Source organism: Mytilus californianus, unplaced genomic scaffold (assembly GCF_021869535.1).
Source record: "Mytilus californianus isolate M0D057914Y unplaced genomic scaffold, xbMytCali1.0.p SCAF_1, whole genome shotgun sequence".
NCBI classification, from domain to species: Eukaryota; Metazoa; Mollusca; class Bivalvia; order Mytilida; family Mytilidae; genus Mytilus; species Mytilus californianus.
The window spans coordinates 90,266,518-90,293,825 of NW_026262581.1; the positions used below are offsets into that span (position 1 = coordinate 90,266,518).

The 27,308-nt window shown below is 33.4% G+C and overlaps 1 long non-coding RNA gene across 1 annotated transcript; it reads left to right on the forward strand.

Moving 5' to 3' along the window:
• The first annotated feature begins 23,294 nt into the window (after positions 1–23,294).
• Positions 23,295–27,308, forward strand: LOC127710149 (uncharacterized). The gene is made up of 4 exons (XR_007986014.1): positions 23,295–23,646; positions 23,796–23,822; positions 25,929–26,013; positions 27,173–27,308. It is a non-coding gene; the product is annotated as an uncharacterized LOC127710149 (long non-coding RNA).

Sequence of the window (27,308 nt, forward strand, 5' to 3'; positions counted from 1 at the left end):
CTCATAAGTCGAACATAAATTGACAACGCCATGACTGAAAAAGAAAAAAGACAAACAGACAAACATTAGTACACAAAACACAATACAGGAAACTAAAGACTGAGCAACACGAACCCCATCAAAAACTGTAAACAGTCGTTTGATAGACGCACCAATGTTGAGAAAAATCCATCTTCAGTACGAAAAGAAAAGACAAGTTCAGATATGAATTTTTGTATCTTTTTCACGGTAAGTTTCTTATTTTAGTCAGAGAATTAAAATCATTTAATAAAAGAATTAAAATCATTTGATAAAAGAATTAAAATCATTTAATACAAGTGTTATGAACTGGCTCCTCGAGTCTCGGGTCCAAAACAGCTAACCTCGAATCTATAACAGGGCCAATACAGACACAGTCAGTTAATAACGCTATATTATTAATTAACTACTCTTTTATTTGACTTAATATGATGAAAACTGCGTATGCAATACACAAGTGTCAACTCGGCCAATATTGATTTTTTCCGTATTGGCCGAGTTCTGATCCGGCCGATACAGGATTTCAGAACGCCTCTAGTTTTAGATCAAAAGTCATGATTCAGGCTAGAGACGGTCATATTCATTTTAAAAAGCATTTTGTAAACAGACAATTGAATCATTTCAGGTTTGGGCAACGAGTCTGTAAATTATCACAACTCTTATCTTGTCGACTTCATAACTATTTAAAACTTTTATCAGTTTAATGGGTGCATTTCAATTTACTGTTTACTTTCGCTTCTCATATACAAAACTATATCATATAATTTTCAACCCGAACCAGGCACATGGATTGTTGAAGGATGACCTGTAATCTTTTGTTCAAGTCTTTGTTCTTTGGTCATGGTCTATGAAAAGTTGTCTCATTGGCAATCATATTCAACTCCTAGTTTTATTTAATTCTTTTGTTTGTTATATCATAACAAAACTCCAATCGCATTTCATTCACCTGCCAATAAGCGGTCGGGGCATATATTGGTACCCATACCAATAAAAATAAAATTTTATTTGAAATACATTAAAAATACATTATTAATAAATACTAATTTCTGAAATGGACATACCGTTGATAACCAAATGTAAATATCTGATAATATCAACTGAATGACACTTATTTGTAAATTTGATGCGTCTGAAGGAACTTGAAAACCAAGTGAAAGAACAAATAATTGTTGTTTTATCAACCAAATAGCAGGAGCTGTATGACAAAATACTACTTCATTTACACTATTAATTGTGTTGTATTACAAAATGGTCAATGAAAATGGTCAAAATGAAGTTCTGTTAGAAGAAAAATTGAAGCTCCAAGAATAAGGACCCCGCAAATACTTCCAAGGCGATCAACGTCTTTAGACAATTGCCGTTTGTTTTGTATCCGTTCTCTTCATTCTTGTAACACAATTGCCATATAACACCTCCAAAATGAATCAATGCCTCGAAGATTGCGTAACCTGCTTTCGCATATTGTATTTTGGAAATAATTTCGGATGAAATGACTGCTACCCAAACGGCCAATATGATTTGGGACATATCTTCAATCCACGTTGATATAAACGACATCGTTATTGAGAATGTCAAATTCGAGTAACCCTTCCTAGCATCTAAAACCGCTGATATAATTTGACCTATACACGTAAGTGTTCCAAGTATTGCAAATGCTATGATCGATTTTCTCAGTTCACTTTCACTTCGAATAGGTTCCTGGTCCGTTTCATTTACTTCAATGACAAAGTCCAAGTCGAGTCCCAGGTCAATCAATTCCACCATTATTAGTAGTACAGCTATAATGTGTCCTTTTTTGTTTGCACATTCCATTATTGACAAGACTATTAATCTGAAACTAAACAATATTGTTTACATTTTGTAACATTAAACAGTCGATGGTAGCATAACCTGTGATGTTTGGAAGAAAATGTAGATGCGCAGCATCTAGAATTTGGGGTTAGATTCTTTTGGAACTCTACACAATGAAACATTAGTGTAAATTTCATCTATTTCTGCACGGTTTGTTTTCATATCATCATCCGTTCTTGAAGAGAAAGGCAAGCTATAATCCCATTTGGTTTTAATGTTAATTTTGACCTCAGCTAGCTGTCAATTTTATATCCATTCATATTTATATAATAATTGTTAATCGAGAAAAAATTCCATCAAACTCAGACAAATTGGACTTCTATTTATCCTTTAACGTTATCTAAGACTTTTCATCCGGACCAAAGTAACAATTATTTGAAAAAACATTCTAAGGATTTCATTTCATTAAAAATCTATATCGGCGTCTATTTTTTATTTCATACCGCCACTAAATTAATAACACTTATTAAGGCCATTTACATGAACATATTTGTCAAGTTTGGTGTTAAATGGTTTTGCCGTTTTACGTTTAAGTTCAGCAAATAATAAAAAAAAAAAGAAAATCAATACGACGATCATATGTGTTGTAATATCGGCACCAGGGTGACAGTTGGAAAAGTCTAACATGTCAACGAACTTTTACTTACATAATTTACACGACGTAGCTACTTGCGGAGCAGGACCTGCTTTCCAATTTGGAGCACTGGGTATTTTTTTGTTATTGTTGTTTGTCTTTTCATCGGTTTTGTTGGCCATGCTGCTGTCATTTCATTGAACTTTATATTGCCTTTTGCTATCTGCTCTATCTTTTAAAAAGCAATTTGTAAAAACACATCTGTTACGGTGGTTTTATGCAATGCTTCTCAAATAAGAAAGCTCTAATGAAAGTGCAAATTTGATCAGAATTAACATCCGTTTTAAAGCAGAGGATTTCAATTTTTACGTCATCTCTCAAACATTAAGGTAGGTCAAATCTAATGGAAAATAGTTCCTGAAAATTCCATAAGGAATAAGATAAGAGGTTCATAACGACCTAAATCGCTTACCTGCCACAAATATGTCAATTTCATATTTAGTTTTACCTTTTAACAACCCGAAAAATGTTTTTAGAAACAAATAACTTGAAGCCCACAGCTTTATGTGAGTATTAACATTAAATAAAGGGAAAAATTATATATCCTTCATTTCAATAGTTCCCCACTAAGTAGTCATTAAAATATCACGGTTTGTAGATCTCAATTTTCCTAGTTTCAATTTTACTATCTTTTTTGCTTTTTGCTACCCATATATATTTTTTTTGGAGATAATAGACTTAAACACGGAACAAAGTCAGAAATCGTCATTTAAGTATATAAACTCCTCTAATGAATCTTCTAATGATTGCAGTGAATTTGTATTTTTGTTGATCTTGTATTGCTAATCCTTTTTGCTACAGTTTCCCCTTATTTATTATAGTTTATGAATAATGATGATAGACAAAAACACGACAATTAGTCAAAAATAGTCATTTAAAGGACACTATTCATATAAGAAGTCATCCAGAGGTTTCAGTTATATCAACATATGTGTCGAAATTGTTTGCATATAAATTTGCTGTTTAACAAAATTTCGTTGGATTAGAACTACGTCCTATCTTTTTTCAATTAATTATTTTAGGTAAACGACGTCATTCGATGCAAAATTTGCCAAAATTACTTCAACAGCAGCACGTAGTGTTGAACAGCATTTTGATTTTAAAGAAATATGTAAAATTGTAGAGCAATATTTAATGTATATGATATTGATTCTTTTGTATTCAATTTCCAGTAGGATAACTTTTAGAGTATGACCCTATGAGAGAAACAAAATATTTACAGGGGATATTGGCCTGACCCCAATTGTACATAATGAATGTACTATCCAAGTGATGTATATCTATACTACAAGTAGTATTGTTTCATAATATAACATTTTTTCGAAATAACTAAATTAATAGCTGTTTGTTTATGAGTCCCTATTATGGAATCGGGAATTTTACTTATAAAATCTTTAGCTGAGATCAGTTTTAACGAATACTAGAAATGACAAACCTTTTTTGGACTTGTGAGAAAACTCAACTAGTATGAAAATACGGAGATTTGCCTCCATAGCTGCTATATTTCTTACTGATTCAGAAGTCCTTTTACATTTAAATGACAATTTCTGCTTAACAAAACCCTTATCGAATTGGAACATCAGAAAGCAATTTGAAAAGTGGAGGTTTTAGGCGACTTTCAAGAGAACAACGAATAATTCGGAACTTCTGTGCCGTTACATTTATTCCAGGAAAATATTCCTGATGTAAATATCTACATTAGTGTTGTCTCCTAACAGCTTTCCTGATATTAACCGGTTTACCCTTACCACCAATGACAGACAAAAATAACGATATAATATAATGAAATTCTTAACCAATTACGGCATGTATATAAAAAATAATATCTTACCGTTATTCAAATTTATTGTTGCACAAAGTTATTATAACTGTCTATAACGACTATTTAATATCGGTTTATATTTAATATTGGGTAATAACTTTTCTAAATATAGATAGAAAATTTACAAGTATTAATTAAAAAAAAATCAATCCTGAAACTTTTTTTCGGGAAATGTTCAATACATTAATTTTTCTAAACCTTAACCATGTTGGACGTCCCAAAACCACCTGGAGACGGACTGTAGAGACTGAAAGAACATCACTTGGATGGAACAGCTGGGCTACAGCAAGAACAGCAGCTAAAGACCGTGTAAAATGGAAAAAATGTATCAGGGCCTTAAATGCCGACCGGCATGAAGAGGATAGAGAACCATGTTGACCAATGCCTGCATACCGAAAGCCTCTACGCTGTATATATATATATATATATATAGATATATATATGCGGTTTTATTGGCATTTTAACATAACGGATAAAGACAACTGATATATGAATAATGACCCAAGTATATAAAAAAATCAGGGCTTAATAAACAGAATTAATTAAGAGATTATTTGGTTGGTTTGCGCTTAAAATGACGTCAAACAAACAGCTGTTTTTTTTCTATTAATATAAATATATTATGTATATATATAGAAGTTGATACGATTTGCAGGAGTTTTATTATTCCCGAATTCTGATCATTTTCATGTTTCCACGAATGTTTGATATATTTTAATGCTTAAATCAATTTACTTCAAACTTTTTATGCCCCGCAACTAAAAGTTGGGAGGCATATTGTTTTACCCCTGTCCGTCCGTCCGTCCGTTCCTCCTTCCGTCCGTCCGTCCGTTCCTCCTTCCGTCCGTCCGTCCCATTATGGGTATATAGTTATTCCAGATAACTCTTCCTACAGTTTGAATGCTAGGAAATTTTCACTTTGCTGGCTGTTTTTAAATATATTGAAGGTGTGCATGAGGTTTATTGAAATTGAAAACTTAATTTTTTAAAACTGATTTGTAAAACAATGTTTATATGTCCCTACTTTTGATTGGTTATCTGCTTACATTTGACTCCACCCAAAGGAAGGTAGTTTCCATCTTTTTAACCAGAAACATACCAATATCTTGGGAAGGATTGAATGATTTGGCTGTGTAACGTCCGTCTAATACACTATATATTTGCACAAATATTGTCTCCGACTGACTGCAAATGAGGTCTAAGTCGTATAAATGCATACTATTCTCTATGCAGATTAACACTGTTCATGAACAAGATGTGCTGTTAGCACTGTTGGTTGCCAACAGCATTTAACAATCACCAAGGCACTGCATTTAACATTTGTCATTTGACGGTTTATAGAAAACTGTATTTGTATATGAATTACTTTTGTAGCATTTTTTCTAGTTGAATCAGCCAAGTCTATTTTTCGGCAAGTAACGTCTATTGATTTATAACAGACCTTTCTTAAATTATCCGTTTATGAATTTAATAATTATTAAAAAACTAAGGTTTCAACTCCCTCAGGCATAGTTGTCAATGACCTAAAATTGGTTTGGCTAATATTTTAGGTCCTTTTTGGTCAGATAGCTCGTCAACTTTTTCTGTTCTCATACATCCTTGGCTTTCAAATATTAGGTTTTGAGCGTTCCTGGTGAAGGTAAATCCAGAAAAGCGCATCGGACACATGAAATAAATAAAGCGTTGTTTTCTCTCTATCAACTTTAACCATGGTCAATATAAAATATTTCCTTATAGAAAAAATGTAAATGTGTAGTAGAGTCAGGTTTTTATCATTTATTGTCAATTACAGTTATATTACTTTGACATATATATTTATTATCTTAATAAATATATTTTACTTTTTACCTATCTAGTATTGCTTGATTTACATTGATTATCTTCTATTCATGATAGATTAAGTGTTTAAACTTCGATCACTGTATAGGTAACGGTCTACCTGTAGAGTTCACCTAATTACGACACACTTGGTTTGTCATTATATTTTCTAGTCGTATTTATAAACTTCGGTTTCTGATTGGTTGATTGGGACACACACCCCAATTATGTTTTGAGTTAGAATGGGTTCCAAAATGGAGAATTTGACGTTTGAAAATATTATTTGATTTTGAAGTTGAAATGCCTTTAGTTTGTCTTCAGTTAAATACTGTTAGTAACTGTGATTGTGCAACTAAAGGATTGTTCGATTATGATAGTTCATTTTGGAAAAGATCAAGTAATTTAGATGGTAAGTTATATTTTTCATTATTTGAGTTTGTGAGAATGGTGTTTGTTGTGAATATGGAATTTATTGGCCAATTAGTAAGTATACCCTATCCTGATGTAAATAAGGGTTTGAATGAGAGTGATATGAATCTGTGCATACATGATTTATGAATCTGCAGTATAAAAGTGTAAAAGGAGATTTTAGTTTGATATTTGAAATGACCTTGACCTTTTGTCATGGTTGTTGACTGTAACTATTTTTAGATTTGATAATACGTATCAGTACAGTGTTAATTCTAGACTTGAATATGTAACCTTAATTATTATTAGATTGTGATTAAAGTGTATTAATAACTAGATTAGAAATATAAGTATACATCTCAATTGAGTATATTTATTGTATTATATCATTATTGTTTGCAGAACCCATTGTTTGTGCAGAACTGAGTCTATGATAGAGTGACACACTAGATGTATAGAAATGTTGTAATCAACCATTGTTGATGTTTATCTTACCTGGTTCCATAGATTGGTAATTAGTTATATACATATCATGAACTAAGTGAATATATTGATATATAATATAAGAATAGTATGATATGAAGTACTGAAATATCTACCTGGAAGAGTTATCTTCCTTATGTAAAACTTCATGAAATACATACTGAAATGTAACTGTAGTTTTAAGAGTTATATTATTACTTACCTTATTGGTAAAGTTTGAATTGTCTTACTGACAATTCTTAAAGAGGAATTGTTGCAAATATTATAGTAATGCAGACAGATTGTTTATGCATGTTTCTTTGTAATTGATTATAATATGTATGTGTCACATCTACTGTATTTTATGTTATTTATGGTATTTAATACTTGTAATAATTGTTATTTTATAGGGTACTGATATACTGAATATTTAGAATAAAGATTATATAAAAGAACCTTAGCCTTTGTGGTTTATCTCCGTATTGGAAATCCACAACTGTAACAAATGCATGAAATCGAAGAGCGACTATCCTCATTTTACGGTTATGCTCACAGGGTCATTGATGTGCTCAACGGTGAAATATTCAGAAATTACGGTCAATTAGAAAGTACCATTTCAAACAAAACAAACGTAACTCACGTTCCTTCCTCTTGGTCGACAAATTGGTGAAGTGGTGCATCGAGTTGAATGAAAATACATTTAAATTAGTAAAAAAAAAAACATTGACAAATTCTTATATAAAAATAGATGTGGTATGATTGCCAATAAGATAACTATCCACCAAAGTTCAAATGAAGTGGATGTGAGTAATTGTTGATCTTACTAAGTGAACATTTCGTATTTATTGAAATGGGTCAAACATGAAGTCAGATCGTATTTGCTGCATCAATATGTATGAACTAGAAAAGAAAATATTTAACAGCCTTTCAGATATCTTGTTGAGTATGCACATACTGCAGTTGCATTCATTGAAATTGAAATTTGGCCCAAAAAATTAAGTTTGATGTATACTGTGCCTAGCAATCCTCTTTCACCGACAGCTGTGTCTTACAACTCCCTTGTTTACTTTAACGTACTATTACATGTAATTGCCTTCATGATCACTAGACAATACATGAATTTTCTTATATTTAGTCGTCAATGCGAACAAATCGATAAATACGTGTGTCTTTAGATCAAGTGTAAAATTTGTATGCAATATTTAACTATTACACAACGACCCGCCTCCATTACATTAGAACGAATTCTTTATGGACATTTGATATTGACGACTTCGCCTATGCCATACATACTACAGTACAGTAGCAATTATGCAATTATTTTCCTTTTCAAATTCAATGATGATTTTGTCTTTTGAGTGTTGGTGTGTGTTTTTTTAGCTCACCTGGCCCAAAAGGGCCAAGTGCGCTTTTCTCATCACTTGGCGTCCGTCGTCCGTCGTCGTCGTCGTCGTCCGTTAACTTTTACAAAAATCTTCTTCTCTGAAACTACTGGGCCAAATAAAACCAAACTTGGTCTAAATCATCCTTAGTATCTAGTTAAAAAAATATATCCGATGACCCCGCCCATCAACCAAAATGGCCGCCATGGCTAAAAAAAGAACATGGGGGTAAAATGTAGTTTTTGGCTTATATCTCTGAAACTAAAAACTAAATCCATGGGGTAAAAATGTTCATCAGGTCAAGATCTATCTGCCCTGAAATTTTCAGACGCATCAGACAACCCGTTGTTGGGTTGCTGCCCGTGAATTGGTAATTTTAAGGAAATTTTGCAGTTTTTGGTTATTATCTTGAATATTATAATATATGGAGATAAACTGTAAGCGGCAAAATTGTTCAGCAAAATAAGATCTACAAAAAAGTCAAATGACCAAAATTGTCAATTGACCCCATAAGGAGTTATTGCCCTTTAAAGTAAATTTTTCACAATTTTTCGTAAAATTTTGTACTCTTTTACAAAAATCTTCTCCTCTAAAACTACTGGTTCAAATTAAACCAAACTTGGCCTAAATCATCCTTAGGGTATTTAGTTTAAAAAGTGTATCCAATGACCCCGCTCATCAACTATTAAGATGGTCGTCATTGCTAAAAATAGAACATAGGGGTTCACTATAGAAGTCTACGCGAAAATTGTAAAAAAACAATTTCAAATGGTCACAACTTGAAAACAATTCAAATAATGAAAGGGGTCTTCATTAACTATTGTAAGACTACAATGGGATGACCTGCTTTTAATCTAACTACTCGGCCAAATTAAACCAAACTTGGTCCCAATCATTATTGGGGTATCTAATACTATTTATCATGATTTTAACCATTTTTTACATGATTTCCAAAACCACAGTAGATACAGGTGAGCAACACAGGCTCTTGAGAGCCTCTAGTTTTAATGTGTGTGGCTCTAAGCAACATTTCCAGCAGCACTTGACTAACATGTGTAGTGCCATCAGCATAATCATGTTTACAATTTTATATATATCTTATTCAAAAACAGACTATTTTAAAAATTGCGTTACAGATCCGCAGTTAACAATATTTTCTATCGATTTTCCCTTTAGAACGAATGTATCTGAACAAAAATAGTATACTTATGTTGTTTATTCATTTTATTTTTTTTGTGACGGTTGTGGGATTATAGATATATTTTGCGACTTTCTGGTTGATTCAATTTTCATTCATATTGTTGCTAGTGGTTTTTTCTGAACTAACAAAATTCGACACAGTACGCCTCTAACATTAGGTGAGCTTGACACGTCATTGAAAGCATCAATTTTTCAATGTGTTTCTAAGAGATATTTTGACAAGAAGACAGTTGTATAACTTCTGTTAGTATTTTATGAAAATAAATTAATAAATCCAGTATAGCTGATTCATTACAAATTAAGACCGCAATAATTGTAGTTGTTTTATGTACACGTCTCCCGTGTCCTTGACTGATCATTTGAAACCCCTCCCAGCGAATCAGAAAGGTCCTATAGTACTAACCCCGTCCGTCAATCTGTTTTTGTTACATTTAAGGTTCCCCGATTTTTTTTTCTGTAATACTTCAATATATCGACTCATACGACTCAGGAACTTGCAGCTGCTACTTAGACACATCGATGTCTGAGCTAAGAAAAAAAATAATTTTGCCAGCGTTTCGTCTCGAAAAGTTCATCAAAAAGTACATACACCTAATAGATAAATATTCAGTATCTACTTCACAAATAATACAAGATTGTTTTGGATTATAGATTCTAGGTGCTGAAGTTGTGTATCATTTTTATTCACTTTACAGTTTCCCTTTATTTGTCTTTGTATTATTATGTTCATTTTGGTCGTATGACTCTTGACATGGCTCGATATTTGTACATCTAGCTTTTGGGTTTTTGGCTTTGGGTGTTCCTGGTGCAGGTGGGTCCAGATGTGTGATTCGGGCGCATTTGGTTTTTATAGTGTTTGATTAATTTTGTTTAGCCTTGTATTTATAATTTACTTAATTTATACTTTTTCGGAAAAGTTTATACTAGTATGGAATTATGTTTTAGTTAAACTACAAACTGCTACTTTTGTTGTATTTATTTGTTATAGTGTATGTTCTATCAACTCCAACAACCTTTTTTTGTCAGATTTAGTTGTATGTTGGTTTGAATTTTTCAGTCAGTTGTGTTGTATGTCTGTGATGTATGCTTACACAGCTTTGGCTGCTGGATGCTTGTCACATTAACTAATTATGTCTGTTTGATTTAATCACCCAATTGTGTCATTATAATTGAACTAAAAACATACAAGTGGAATGTTTTAGTTTAATCCACCATTTTCTTCGGTAAATGCCTGTATTAAGTTAGGAATATTACTAATTTTTTCCATTCGTTCCATTGGTTGATATAATCTCGTTTTATTTTGTCAGGTTTTATTCACTTTTCCTTTTTTTTATTTATTTTGGAGTTCGTTTTTTTTTTGTTAATACTTTTTTTTCAAATGTATACTTTAAATAAAGTCATATCATAAGAAGAACCTGTTTAACTTAGTGTTAAATACGTTTAATGATTTTCGTGAAAGTAGTGATCATTTGACATCGAAATGTGTTCGTTCGTTTCGTCTTGGCAATGTTGTTTGTGTTTTTATTTGACAATGAGTTGTAAGTGTCGCTTGGTATCTTCTCTCTCCCTTTTAACAAATTAAACCTGGGCTTTTTTCATTCAATGTAAGGCTGAACGGATACATTGGGTTATATAAGCAATACCCTCAGAGGGCTCATTTCTGACTTCTGATATCTTGACAAAAAGAATACTAAGATTAGTTTCGGCGAAAATAGGGTTGTTCTTGTCCCTTCCATTTTCAAACCTCCCACCTCGAAGAGGGAGTATTACGTTATGCATTTGTCCGTCCGTTCGACCATCACTTCTTTGATTTCCGGAATACAAAAAATTTCGAAAATTTAACACAATTTCATGGACCAAAAAATACCGGTCAAGTTATATTTTAATAATTTTTGACATTTCCGTTCAAGAGTTATTCTCCTTAGTTAACTTAAAATATCAATTGAAAATTATTTTGTTTAGATTTTAGGACAATATAATGTACCATAAACAACCCGTCAAGTTAGATTTGGATGGATTTTGAATTTGACATTCAAAATTATGCCCTTGATTATCTTTGTAGTATATGTCGTGGATGATATAATTCAAGTTTCTTTGATACTTCTGCACCTAATTCTCGTTTTAAATTACTTACAGTATTAAATGTGAACAGTTCTTAAACGTTTTTTTTGGGCTTTTGATTTGCATTTATCTATATATGTATAAACAGGACTTCACCAAAGTCGTCCCTGATATTCGATTCTTTCCCGAAATGAATAACACGACGGACGCCACAATTTGAGCAGAAAAAAGTAAAATAACAAAAATACCGAACTCCGAGGAAAATTCAAAACGGAAAGTCCGTAATCAAATGGCAAAATCAAAAGCTCAAACACATGAAACGAATGGATGACAACTGATTATTCTTCGGAGCACCTGAATTAATGGTGTTCAAATTGATCAATCTTAAATTTGTTGTTTATCTTTTTATATTTTTAGTCACGGCGTTGTCTTTTTTTTACTGGATTTGTAATTTTTTATTACCTCATTGATATCTTCTACTGTATCAAGGGAAAATATAATTGACAATTAAAATACTGTCATAAAAAGATACACCAAGTTAATACATCGACGGAAATGTTTTTCACAATGTTCCAATTTTCTTCTACTATGGAATGACAAACAATGTCATACGGATTATGAATTTTTGGTAGATGAAAGGATATTGGCTGAAATAGAAATCATAGAGGACTAATTGTCGTTTAAACTGCTGATCCTTTTTTTTTTACCAGAGTTAGGCGCAGTCGTGGAGGGTCAGCTGTGTTGACAAAACATTCATACAATCTGAAAAACCTGCATGCAGATGGTATTTATTTGTTAAACCTTTCCCAATGAAGGTTAATCCAGAAAAGCGGTTAATCGGAAGCACCCAATTTTTTTTTTTTTTTTCATTTCAACAAATGCTTGGCTGAGATAACGGCAAATGATCGCACTTAAGAAATGTTACTGGTCACTTTCAATTTCATTTATCATTATTCAATATTAGAAGAAGAAAAATATTTCACGCATTAAAATTCTTTAGTTCTCTTTGGTGAATGGGGATTATCTCGTTTACCGAAAATTACACGCTCGAAATATTAAAGAATTTTTGAATGTCTGCTTAAACATGTGAAAGTGAATTGTTACATTTATAAATCTGTCGATTTCACAATCCATAAAATCAGCATCAAACTCCTTGGTAAGCCTTTTTGACATTTGGTTAATTTAGGTTTCAAAACTCATTTTCTGATTTTTGCTGTTCTTCAAATGTTAAATTATTTTATTATATACAAATGTGCGCATGACATCACAAAAATTCTATCAATGTAAAACACAAACATTGGCTGCATGGAAGATAATCTAAATACAGTAACTATTGACGTACTAAAACCATGATTTGTAAACGATCTGTATTTGACACTTTTAGCTTCTGTCAATATTCTTTTTAATAGTTTTGTTTATACATGAATAGTATGAGAAACCATTTTATTTCATCAGCTTGACATGAGCATAGGTGCTTGGCTTTCAAAAGGTAGTCCTGGTATTTGCATTAATCTCTTAGTCGTGCACAATAAGATCTTACTTGCTGTACAGTAACACCATTGACAAAATTCTCATTTGAAAAGTAAAATAATACGGAGGTTTTCCTGCCATTCATTTCCAATAGGTTGTAATCAAATCAGTTACATTAAGCACTCATCTGGAAATAACTTGTAGAAAGTGTTGAGATGTAGTTCACATCGTTAATAAACATTTAAATCAGCCAAACGACAATCCTGCAAACTCTAATTTAAATTAACCCCATTTACTCTCCAACAAAATTACAACAGTTGTAGTTTTAATGAGAGCATATCTGTCAAGTGTCATATCAATCCTTTCAGTGGTTTTAAAGACGATCTTGTTCAAAGTTTTACAAATCATATATTGGAATAACCGTATTCCCGGAGATAATTTTACATGACAAATCGACAGCATAGTCTCAAAACTCCGAAACATATCAACGAGGGACATCTCCAATTAGCATATTAACACCGGTAAAGTACTGTTTCTTCTAATTACGTTCTTTTGTGTTCTTTTCCAAAAGAAAAACATATTATTTTTCCGTCAGTCAGTATTTAGTTTTAGTATTTTATTGGTCAAATTTTGAGTATTATGAAGAAGAAAAAATCAAATGATTCTTGTGTAACAACATTAACAATTTTACTACACCGGATGCGCATTTCGACAATTTCGACAATAAATGTCTTTTCGGTGATGCTCGAGACCAAGATGTTTGAAAATCAAAAAACCTTATAGAAACGTTGAATTCTAACAGACAAAATGCACCATTTAAATGATTGATTGAGCGTTGTTTTTTACACCCACTGGCAAATATGCATGTTTAACAATTAAATCAAAATGGAAGTTCTGCAAGGTTTGCCGACCGGGTGATGGGTATGGAATTTGTACTGCCATTTGAAGATATGTTGGAAAGGGACTAAAATTTAGCTTTGCAACTGGCCACCTATGGACCCTCAATGAGTTGTTGAAAGGGTTCTTTAACGTGGCACTCTCTCTACACGAGGCATCGGGTTTACATAACGTCTTCGTTTTGACCGAAAGTGGCTGCGATTTTATATTAATACACCCCGCACAGCCAAACGGACGCCTTACTGTGACAAGGGTTTGACTGTCGATCCAGGAAGATCAAAGTGGCTAGATTTCTATATCCAAGTCACCCTTTAAGCTATCATCTAAATCATGCCAATAACGAAGCACTGGCTACTGGATGATTGTACCTTCAGTCCACCTGCAGAAGCACCGACCATTTTAGTTTTTATATCTTATCTTGGTGGTTCTTCTCCGCGTCGTTTATTAAAGATTGTTAGTCTTGCCATTAGGCATTAGGCATTTCGAATGGTCAATCCATTTTGCTCTGGTTTTTGTTACAGTTATCAGATTGTCCGTTTTTACCGTCTTACAATGTAGTCCAGTTCATTTTAAATAAAACCATTTTCTTATCAAGTCTGATACTTGTTTATATACTTTCTTAATATATTCAATAATACGTAGGTTTACTTTTATCATTGTTGACAATTACAAATCCACTTTCCTCGAAGCCTTCATCCACCCCAGATTAATTGATACCATATATTGTAAATGTATAATAAGTCATATGTATATGATTGCAAATATTTCAAGGACCTCCATCCGATTACTCGTGCATAATACTCATAACTATGTGAATACATTTACTTTGAAATGAGTTTTGTAGAAATTATGCAAATGTTATTCTTTAAGCATGTATGGTAGGAACAGATAAGTACAACTTTTGTAAATTTCAATAAATAGAAATTGTATCATCAAATGAATTTCAGTTACATTATGATAGCAAAAAAGATTGGAATCAAAATTGCATGTGTACTTTAAATGGATGTTTATGCTCTTCGACAACGAGGTACTTTTGATACACTACTTTTTGTTTTTCGGTATATTAAAATTTCTTTATGTTCTTGAAGACTGTAATGCGTGATAAACTAAACTCCTTTCTCCTTTCTCCTTGATCTGATGGAAGTAAGATTGTCTATTAGCTACAACTTTTGCATTCATGAAAAGGGACTTCTTTTCTGTGTCATACGATATCTTATTAAATTATTTTTGAAAAGTTGAACACAGTGCTAAGATTTATGAAAGTCATTTACTATTACTTAATCCTACATAACCAGTGATCGTTCTCCTTCTATCACCAAACATTGAGACCAACGAGAAAAAGTTTCCTTACATATTGCTAATTCCTTTCTTTGATAGCGATGCTCTCGTTGGCTCTTTCTTGAAGTGTACAGTTGTTGTTTTTGAAGTATATCGTTATAGCTTTGTGTTTGCTTTTAGTCTATTTGTGGATGGTGTTATTATTACGTATTATGTATAGTTGGAAACAAATCAAAAATATGTATTTAAATAATATAAGATAAAACGATTTCTTTATTATATTAAAACCTTTGAGCTTGCTTTCATTAACTGTCATCATTCTTTGACACTAAGTGTGTGACAGTAGTATTTAGTGTTTAACTTTTTTAGTTGAAACAATGAAACACAGCTTTTTGAACGTCCTTCGATTTACCTTTTGTTATTTCAATAATCGAATTTAAAAAAGGGGACTGAGCGTTAACACTATATTTTAACAAGTCAGGAAGTTCAAACAGAATTTTTTTATTGTTTTGGTCCTGTTGTACTTATTTTATTCAAAGATTTGATTTTACTGGCAGATCTTTGTGTCTCTATTTTTTTTTCACTTCTCTACAAGACCCTGGGAGATTTCGGGATTGGCTTGTCTATTACATAGGACCATAGTACATGTACTATATTTAACTTGAGATATCTTCCGCTCTTATCGGTGGTTTGCTGTCTCATGCATGATTCCCCCAGGTCGTCTTTTATTCATATTTCCTTTACATTGCAAATTGAACTTTCAGATTTTCAAGACATTCTTAAATGCAATCCAACATTCCATATATAATGATATGAATAAAGGTAATTTGGCGTTTACACTAACACAGCAAATATAGCAGCTAACAACAAAATAAAATCAAAAGACAAAGAAAACATTTTAAAAAGGTTAACATACAGTCTTTAATAATAAACAAGTGTCTCAACAATAGACCAGGTTCTAAATGTAGTGTAGATAAAAACCATTGAATTTTACAAAGAGTGCCATATTTCTGATATCTACATTACATTCATTAGTGTGAAAACACTAAGATAGAAAAAAAAACATATAAAAATAACAAATAATGACTTCTGAGTTCTTGGATATATATTGAAATTAAGATGTCTTTCGAATTCTGGTTGGATGTTTCAAAGTTGTTGAACTTGACGCGTCGAAGTTTAAAGCAATGTCAAATATGAATGGCAAAGGACAACTTCAGCACGCTTTGACTAACTCATCATTAATTAAAAAAGACATTTTCATGTGAAAAAAACCCTCAAGGATACCAAGCTTATAACTTGGTACGCTAGATGCGCTCGTGTCTACATATAAGACTCAACAGTGGCACTCGAATCAAAGCAGTTAGAAAACCAAATCAAAGCAGTCACAAAGCCGAATCAAAGCAGTTAGAAAGCCGAATCAAAGCAATTACAAAGCCGAATCAAACCAGTCACAAAGCAAAATCAAAGCAGTTAGAAATCCGAATCAAAGCAGTTAGAAAGCCGAATCAAAGCAGTTAGAAAGCCAAATCAAAGCAGTTAGAAAGTCGAATCAAAGCAGTCACAAAACCGAATCAAAGCAATCAGAAAGCCAAATCAAAGCAGTCAGAAAGCCAAATCAAAGCAGTTAGAAAGTAGAATCAAAGCAGTCACAAAGCCGAATCAAATCAGTCACAAAGCCGAATCAAAGCAGTTAGAAAGCCAAATTAAAGCAGTTAGAAAGTCGAATCAAAGCAGTCACAAAGCCGAATCAAAACAGTCGCAAAGCCGAATCAAAGCAGTTAGAAAGTCGAATCGAAGCAGTTAGAAAGCCGAATCAAAGCAGTTGGGAAGCCAAATCAAAGCAGTTAGAAAGCCGAATCAAAGAAGTCAGAAAGCCGAATCAAAGCAGTTAGAAAGCCGAATCAAAGCAGTTAGAAAGTCGAATCAAAACAGTTAGAAAGCCGAATCATAGCAGTCAGAAAGCAAAATCAAAGCAGTTAGAAAGCCGAATTAAAGCAGTCAGAAAGCCGAATCAAAGCAGGCAGAAAACCGAATCAAAGCAGTCAGAAAGCTAAATCAAAGCAGTTAGAAAGCCGAATTAAAGCAGCTAGAAAGCCGAATCAAAGCAGTCACAAAGCCGAATCAAAGCAGTAAGAAAGCCGAATCAAAGCAGGCAGAAACCCGAATCAAAGCAGTCAGAAAGCCGAATCAGCAGTCATAAAAGCTAAATCAAAGCAGTCAGAAAGCCGAATCAAAGCTGTTAGAAAGCCGAATCAAAGCAGTCAGAAAGCAAATTCAAAGCAGTTAGAAAGTCGAAGCGAAGCAGTCAGAAAGCCAAATCAAAGCAGTTAGAAAGCCGATTCAAAGCAGTTAGAAAGCCGAATCAAAGCAATCACAAAGCTGAATCAAATCAGTTAGAAAGCCGAATCAACGCAGTCAGAAAGCCATTGGATTGGAATCAAAATTGCATGTGTACTTTAAATGGATGTTTATGCTCTTCGACAACGAGGTACTTTTGATACACTACTTTTTGTTTTTCGGTATATTAAAATTTCGTTATGTTCTTGAAGACTGTAATGCGTGATAAACTAAACTCCTTTCTCCTTTCTCCTTGATCTGATGGAAGTAAGATGGTCTATTAGCTACAACTTTTGCATTCATGAAAAGGGACTTCTTTTCTGTGTCATACGATATCTTATTAAATTATTTTTGAAAAGTTGAACACAGTGCTAAGATTTATGAAAGTCATTTACTATTACTTAATCCTACAAAACCAGTGATCGTTCTCCTTCTATCACCAAACATTGAGACCAACGAGAAAAAGTTTCCTTACATATTGCTAATTCCTTTCTTTGATAGCGATGCTCTCGTTGGCTCTTTCTTGAAGTGTACAGTTGTTGTTTTTGAAGTATATCGTTATAGCTTTGTGTTTGCTTTTAGTCTATTTGTGGATGGTGTTATTATTACGTATTATGTATAGTTGGAAACAAATCAAAAATATGTATTTAAATAATATAAGATAAAACGATTTCTTTATTATATTAAAACCTTTGAGCTTGCTTTCATTAACTGTCATCATTCTTTGACACTAAGTGTGTGACAGTAGTATTTAGTGTTTAACTTTTTTAGTTGAAACAATGAAACACAGCTTTTTGAACGTCCTTCGATTTACCTTTTGTTATTTCAATAATCGAATTTAAAAAAGGGGACTGAGCGTTAACACTATATTTTAACAAGTCAGGAAGTTCAAACAGAATTTTTTTATTGTTTTGGTCCTGTTGTACTTATTTTATTCAAAGATTTGATTTTATAAGACTCAACAGTGGCACTCGAATCAAAGCAGTTAGAAAACCAAATCAAAGCAGTCACATAGCCGAATCAAAGCAGTTAGAAAGCCGAATCAAAGCAATTACAAAGCCGAATCAAACCAGTCACAAAGCAAAATCAAAGCAGTTAGAAAGCCGAATCAAAGCAGTTAGAAGGCCGAATCAAAGCAGTTAGAAAGCCAAATCAAAGCAGTTAGAAAGTCGATTCAAAGCAGTCACAAAACCGAATCAAATCAGTTAGAAACCAAATCAAAGCAGTTAGAAAGCCAAATCAAAGCAGTTAGAAAGCCGAATCAAAGCAGGCAGAAAACCGAATCAAAGCAGTCAGAAAGCCGAATCAAAGCAATCAGAAAGCCAAATCAAAGCAGTCAGAAAGCCAAATTAAAGCAGTCAGAAAGTCGAATCAAAGCAGTCACAAAGCCGAATCAAATCAGTCACAAAGCCGAATCAAAGCAGTTAGAAAGCCAAATTAAAGCAGTTAGAAAGTCGAATCAAAGCAGTCACAAAGCCGAATCAAAACAGTCGCAAAGCCGAATCAAAGCAGTTAGAAAGTCGAATCGAAGCAGTTAGAAAGCCGAATCAAAGCAGTTGGGAAGCCAAATCAAAGCAGTTAGAAAGTCGAATCAAAACAGTTAGAAAGCCGAATCATAGCAGTCAGAAAGCAAAATCAAAGCAGTTAGAAAGCCGAATTAAAGCAGTCAGAAAGCCGAATCAAAGCAGGCAGAAAACCGAATCAAAGCAGTCAGAAAGCTAAATCAAAGCAGTTAGAAAGCCGAATTAAAGCAGCTAGAAAGCCGAATCAAAGCAGACACAAAGCCGAATCAAAGCAGTAAGAAAGCCGAATCAAAGCAGGCAGAAAACCGAATCAAAGCAGTCAGAAAGCCGAATCAGCAGTCAGGAAGCCAAATCAAAGCAGTCAGAAAGCCGAATCAAAGCAGTTAGAAAGCCGAATCAAAGCAGTCAGAAAGCCAATTCAAAGCAGTTAGAAAGCCGAATCGAAGCAGTCAGAAAGCCAAATCAAAGCAGTTAGAAAGCCGATTCAAAGCAGTTAGAAAGCCGAATCAAAGCAATCACAAAGCCGAATCAAATCAGTTAGAAAGCAGAATCAACGCAGTCAGAAAGCCAAATTAAAGCAGTCAGAAAGCCAATTCAAAACAGTTAGAAAGCCGAATCAAAGCAGCTAGAAAGCCGAATCAAAGCAGTCACAAAGCCGAATCAAAGCAGTTAGAAAGCCGAATCAAATAAGGCAGAAAACCGAATCAAAGCAGTCAGAAAGCCGAATCAAAGCAGTCAGAAAGCCAAATCAAAGCAGTCAGAAAGCCGAATCAAAGCAGTTAGAATGCCGAATCAAAGCAGTCAGAAAGCCAAATAAAAGCAGTTAGAAAGCCGAATCAAAGCAGTTAGTAAGCCGAATCAAAGCAGTTAGAAAGTCGAATCAAAACAGTTTAAAAGCCGAATCATAGCAGTCAGAAAGCAAAATCAAAGCAGATAGAAAGCCGAATTAAAGCAGTCAGAAAGCCGAATCAAAGCAGGCAGAAAACCGAATCGAAGCAGTCAGAAAGCTAAATCAAAGCAGTTAGAAAGCCGAATTAAAGCAGCTAGAAAGCCGAATCAAAGCAGTCACAAAGCCAAATCAAAGCAGTTAGAAAGCCGAATCGAAGCAGGCAGAAAACCGAATCAAAGCAGTCAGAAAGCCGATTCAAAGCAGTTAGAAAGCCGAATCAAAGCAATCACAAAGCCGAATCAAATCAGTTAGAAAGCCGAATCAACGCAGTCAGAAAGCCAAATCAAAGCAGTCAGAAAGCCAAATCAAAACAGTTAGAAAGCCGAATCAAAGCAGCTAGAAAGCCGAATCAAAGCAGTCACAAAGCCGAATCAAAGCAGTTAGAAAGCCGAATCAAATAAGGCAGAAAACCGAATCAAAGCAGTCAGAAAGCCGAATCAAAGCAGTCAGAAAGCCAAATCAAAGCAGTCAGAAAGCCGAATCAAAGCAGTTAGAATGCCGAATCATGGCAGTCAGAAAGCCAAATAAAAGCAGTTAGAAAGCCGAATCAAAGCAGTTAGTAAGCCGAATCAAAGCAGTTAGAAAGTCGAATCAAAACAGTTTAAAAGCCGAATCATAGCAGTCAGAAAGCAAAATCAAAGCAGATAGAAAGCCGAATTAAATCAGTCAGAAAGCCGAATCAAAGCAGGCAGAAAACCGAATCGAAGCAGTCAGAAAGCTAAATCAAAGCAGTTAGAAAGCCGAATTAAAGCAGCTAGAAAGCCGAATCAAAGCAGTCACAAAGCCAAATCAAAGCAGTTAGAAAGCCGAATCGAAGCAGGCAGAAAACCGAATCAAAGCAGTCAGAAAGCCGATTCAAAGCAGTTAGAAAGCCGAATCAAAGCAATCACAAAGCCGAATCAAATCAGTGTTAGAAAGCCGAATCAACGCAGTCAGAAAGCCAAATCAAAGCAGTCAGAAAGCCAAATCAAAACAGTTAGAAAGCCGAATCAAAGCAGCTAGAAAGCCGAATCAAAGCAGTCACAAAGCCGAATCAAAGCAGTTAGAAAGCCGAATCAAATAAGGCAGAAAACCGAATCAAAGCAGTCAGAAAGCCGAATCAAAGCAGTCAGAAAGCCAAATCAAAGCAGTCAGAAAGCCGAATCAAAGCAGTTAGAATGCCGAATCAAAGCAGTCAGAAAGCCAAATCAAAGCAGTTAGAAAGCCGAATCAAAGCAGTTAGTAAGCCGAATCGAAGCAGTTAAAAAGTCGAATCAAAACAGTTTAAAAGCCGAATCATAGCAGTCAGAAAGCAAAATCAAAGCAGTTAGAAAGCCGAATTAAAGCAGTCAGAAAGCCGAATCAAAGCAGGCAGAAAACCGAATCGAAGCAGTCAGAAAACTAAATCAAAGCAGTTAGAAAGCCGAATCAAAGCAGCTAGAAAGCCGAATCAAAGCAGTCACAAAGCCAAATCAAAGCAGTTAGAAAGCCGAATCGAAACAGGCAGAAAACCGAATCAAAGCAGTCAGAAAGCCGAATCAAAGCAGTCAGGAAACCAAATCAAAGCAGTTAGAAAGCCGAATCAAAGCAGTTAGAAAAGCCGAATCAAAGCAGTAAGAAAGCCGAATCAAATCAGTTTAAAAGCCGAATCAACGCAGTCAGAAAGCCAAATGAAAGCAGTCAGAAAGCCAAATGAAAGCAGTTAGAAAGCCAAATGAAAGCAGCTATAAAGCCGAATCGAAGCAGTCAGAAAGCCGAATCAAAGCAGTTAGAAAGCCGAATCAAAGTAGGCAGAAAACCGAATCAAAGCAGTCAGAAAGCCGAATCAAAGCAGTCAGGAAGCCAAATCAAAGCAGTCAGGAAACTGAATCAAAGCAGTTAGAAAGCCGAATCAAAGCAGGTAGAAAACCGAATAAAAGCAGTCAGAAAGCCGAATCAAAGCAGGCAGAAAAACGAATCAAAGCAGCTAGAAAGCCGAATCAAAGCAGTCAGAAAGCCGAATCAAAGCAGTTAGAAAGCCGAATCAAAGCAGGCAGAAAACCGAATCAAAGCAGTCAGAAAGCCGAATCAAAGCAGTTAGAACGCCGAATCAAAGCAGGCAAAAAACCGAATCAAAGCAGTCAGAAAGCCGAATCAAAGCAGGCAGAAAACCGAATCAAAGCAGCTAGAAAGCCGAATCAAAGCAGTCAGAAAGCCGAATCAAAGCAGTTAGAAAGCCGAATCGAAGCAGGTAGAAAACCGCATCAAAGCAGTCAGAAAGCCGAATCAAAGCAGTTAGAAAGCCAAATCAAAGCAGTTAGAAAGCCGAATCAAATGCGAAGTTGAAAAGCATTACAAATCAAACATTTCAAATGTAAACTGAAATTTTGGAGATTAAAATTTTCTTTTGAAAACACAATCCTGTTAAAAGGGTTATAACATCTCTTTGGAATATTTATAAATCACATGTGGTTTTCAGTATTGCGGTTTTGTTTTTCTCATGGACCTACGATCACCCAGAGTTACTGAATGGGAACAGTTCGTTTATGCCAAGAGGCATTTTCCATTCCTATATTTCTAAACGCACCAGATTTATACAAAAAGGGGAATATATACCAAAAGGGTTGAAGGGGAGGGGGATATAAAATCACAGGAAAAACAGACACTGAACAAAATTATACAAAATGCTAGTTTACCTACATACATTTTCTACGAATGCAACTAAAAATGGATGGTAGCTTTATTTCTAAATTAAATTTATCTTTGAGGGCCGTGCATGATGTTTAGCACAAAGTGAACGATATAACTTTTTTGGATAAATATTATTATGAAAAAAATAAGGAGTTTATATGGAACATTTCATAAATTAGTGTTTAGAGTATTTTTAGTGTAACAAATATTCGAAAAGTAATTCAAAGTTTGGCACATTCAAATATGAACATGAGAATTTCAAATAATATTAAAATAATAAATCATCTTTCCTCAGATATATTAGATATTTCTTAAACGAGAGTATATGGAATATTTTTGACATTTCAATTGAAAAATCTTATCATTAAACAAACTTTATTTCATAACAAAGTTTCATATTAAATTTATTATCTTCACTTAAGTAGCCTATTGTTATGCTGTTTACAATTTCAATATTCATCTTATCAGATAATACATGTATGACTTATAACTAAATTAATTTAACGAACTTTTTTTCATCATGAAGCATACATTTCATTTTGTTCTTCTTTCTCCGTTTATCTTTCTCAGCTAACATTGCATTGCTGTTTGTTATTGTGATCAAACAAATGGAGTCAAAGAATGTGACGTAGGAGCGTGGTTACAGTGGAGTAGTTGTACAAATTCATGCGGAGGGGGTAGCGCTAAAAGATTCCGAAAATTATGCTGTTCGCCTAGTTATAAATCGTACGACCAATGTGCCCTGAAATGCAATAAAACTATATCTTCGTTGTAGGGGAAGAGAACATGTGGTCAATCTTGTATTCATGGCAATTTTAACATCTCTCAAAATAGTTGCCAGTGTATTGGAAATTATACTGGAGACTGTTGTCAAACAATGAAAGTTGGTGAGTTTTAACTTTTTAAAATTATAATTGCTGTTTCAAACCTTATTTTTTATTATTTGCATTATATATTTTTTGTAAAAGTTTTTTTTGTTTTAGTTGTATACATTGCTTTTCGCCTGAGATCAAATACATTTTTTTTTATTTTGCAGATATATTTACTTCTGGATCAAAAAATGGTAAGGAATTCATTTTGTTGTTGCATATGAAACTAAAATAGTCATTGTCGTAAATAACATATATACAAGAGGTGAAGCAGTTGCAGATTTGCTTTACATGGCATATAAAACACAAACACGTCTGTATATAGAAATAAGAAGGTTATCTATCCTCCAAAGACCAAATTACGTAGATGTTAGAGACTAAAGGTCAACGTACGGCATTCAATAATGAGTAAAATTCATACCGCATAACAAGCTGTTTAAGGTCCCAACATGAAAATATGTAAAACAATTCAAACGAGAAAAACAACGGCCTTATTTATGCACAAAGTTGGTCTGAATTGGGACAGGAACTTCAAGATTACGCAGAGAAGTCTGTCGTATAAATATAAAGACGAACCTCTTGTTGAAATTGGCATAGGTTTCATTTATATTATCTGTACCAAGTCAGGAACATCACAGCAAATCACCAAATGTTCCATTGATAACCGTTTGAAGGGATTCCCCCAAAATACGGTGTGTGTGGATATTTGCAGCAGGAGATGTGATATGAATCATTTATTTCCCTTCCGGAGCACCTGAAATCACCGCCGGTTTTTGGTGCGGTTCGTGTTGCTCGGATTTAGTTTTCAATGTTTTTTTTTTTGTCTTTTTTTGCCATAACATTGTCAGTTTGTTTTCGACTTTTTCGTACTAACTTAAAAAAAAGACAGTAAATAATAATAATAAAATGAACGTTTTATTTATTATAATTTTATATCAATCTAGCATGAAAGGGGCACTGGAAAGTTTCACAATATTTTTTTCTCTAAAAGGAGAGCTGTGTAAAGATGAGATTGACATACTATAAAACAAGAAGGTTACACCCTATAAGGAAACGGATCCGTAACATCACCTTCTCCATCTTCCGCCTCTGGTTCCGAGATAATGATAAGGAACTCAAAAATGTAATCGGCATTCAATTCTTCAGTCAATTTTGGTGCTGACGTACTGAAAGTACGCATACATGTAGTAGTAATCCAAATGTCAACATACCTCAGTATTGTATTTATAATAGTAAGAAGGGGTTACCAGACCTCCACTTGGTCTTAAAAACAGATATTTTGGGCCTTAGAACACCCAATCTATTTATGAATAGACGGACCTTTGGTTGAGGACTTTTCACGCGTTTCCATGTTAACGCGATCGCGTACCCAACATATGAGTTTATTCTTTTAGAAGTATACACTATATGTATTTGCAATGTTTACACTTATCCGATGCTTTCGTTTAATAACTCGAATGATTAAAGGATGTAATCATAGGGATAATAACTCAATAAAATGATCATTATGAAAAATACCAAGATTTTCATACAATATATACATGTAATTATAATTGCATAATTCATTTAGAAAACATCAACTTTAGCCCTACATGATAAAGTTTATACCAAGAATGCATAATTTTTAGCCATATTTCAAAAGTTGTTTTGTCACATAAATTCAACGACAAAAACAGTTATTCCTGATAAACAGTGCGCTTTGTCGAAGGTATTCAATTTATCGTTAAGGAAATCACTGATAGAACATGATTGTGAACATTAAAAATCTAGATTTTTTACTATTAAAGGCCTAATTCGGTTAGTTTTGCCATAATATGACTTAGCCACATACATGGCCCAATATTTCTACAGGAAAAAAACACTTTCGTTATGTGGGCAATGTTTTCATGAAAGAAAGAAATTTGAAAAAAGTACTGAACTTCTAATCATGTATTCGATGAAACTTGAAATAAGACAGGCAGTAATTAGAGAAAAAAGTAATTAATATGTATATTTTGGAATGTAATTATTAATCTTTAGTAGGGATATGACATAATCAAATTAAGGCCTACTCCTTCATATGAAAAAAAGGTGATGGCAAATGGAATAAAACTCGTAAGTAAAAAAAAAGACGGAGTATTATAAGTCAATTTCTCGACATGATCCCACATTTGTCAGTATTTTCTACATCAAAGAAGTATTAAAATGTTAATTATTTAATATATTTTAATATTTAATGGCATCAATCCATCATCATAGCATGTACCAGAAAATAACTGTTACAGTACTTAAAGATAAACATTATTACTTGATCATTTTAGGTAAAGCATGGAAGATTCCATTGATAAGTGTTGCTGTTATTGCAGTATGCGTTGGAATTGGACTTATTTGGTTTTTAGTTAAAAGGTGATTATTTTACAAATTTTTAAACCAAATAAACTGCGGTTAATGTTATTGCTAAAACATAATTCTTATTATCGAAACTACGACTTGCAACTCATGTTTTTATCATAAAAAAATATTTTAAAAACAAAAATGTACAATCATACCTGTACCCTGGGACGTAATATATGACTCTCTCTAAATCTTCGCAAATCTCGTTGTGACAGGGTATTTGGTTATTATGTTATCAGGAAAAACCAACGATATTCTAATCATTTCATTCCCAGCTGTGCCAAAATGAACATTCTGTATATACATTCATATAATATTTTCATGACGCGTTATGGGCATTTATTTTGTTTTTAAAGATCGTTTTATTCTGTGAATTTTCCCTGAACGATTTCAGACGTTCTCTTATTTATCTGTTTCCACTGAATAACTTACCTGCAAAAAGTCTTTAAGTAACGCTTTAATACATTTTTATTTTTCTGAGACCTATTTAGGGGTTATATATTTGTTAATAAGTTGCTGTCTTGTAGATAATTTTCTTATGTATTTTAATCTAATAAGGTAATATATGATTCCCCCTTTCTAAAATTTTATCAATGCCGAATAGGTTTTAACGGGATTATTTCCTAAACCGATGGTCAATTTCTGTATTTCCGGTCTTACTCTAATGTAGTCTAAGAGTCTAATGCTTTACAAATTTACTTACATACATGTACATGTATACCAAATACACTTTTTACGACCTTTAAACACCCTTTTATAATTGATTTGTTTGATCATAACTCATGTTTAACAAAATAAAGGTTAGGATTTTTAATTTTAGGTATGGAAACGCTTTTTATACGTGGTTTACAATCTTAAAAAATAAAAAAAAGTTCGTTTAGACTAGAAGAGCACATAGCACCAGAATAAAAGAGAAGGAAAATACTTTCATGATAACGTGCTCAGACATCTCGGCATTCTTTTACTTCATTATACTTTTACTTGAAAAAGGACCTTCACCACAATTTAATTAATGGCACATTATATATATATATATATATACTGCTGTATTAGTAAATGCCTTCAAGGGATATGAATACGTCGACAAGCAGTCTCATGCTTATTATTTTTTCACATTTATTCTCTTTTATGGAAGCGATTTAAGATCTTTAATTTTCATTTCTTTTAACAGATATAAGAAGAACTTAAACAATGACAGCATACACCCATCAGAAGAAATGGACAATCAATAAATGAGAAATCTTGTAAATTCCAAACTGTGTAGTACGGCTATACATTATTATCAAGCATTGAAAAGAATTTGTAAA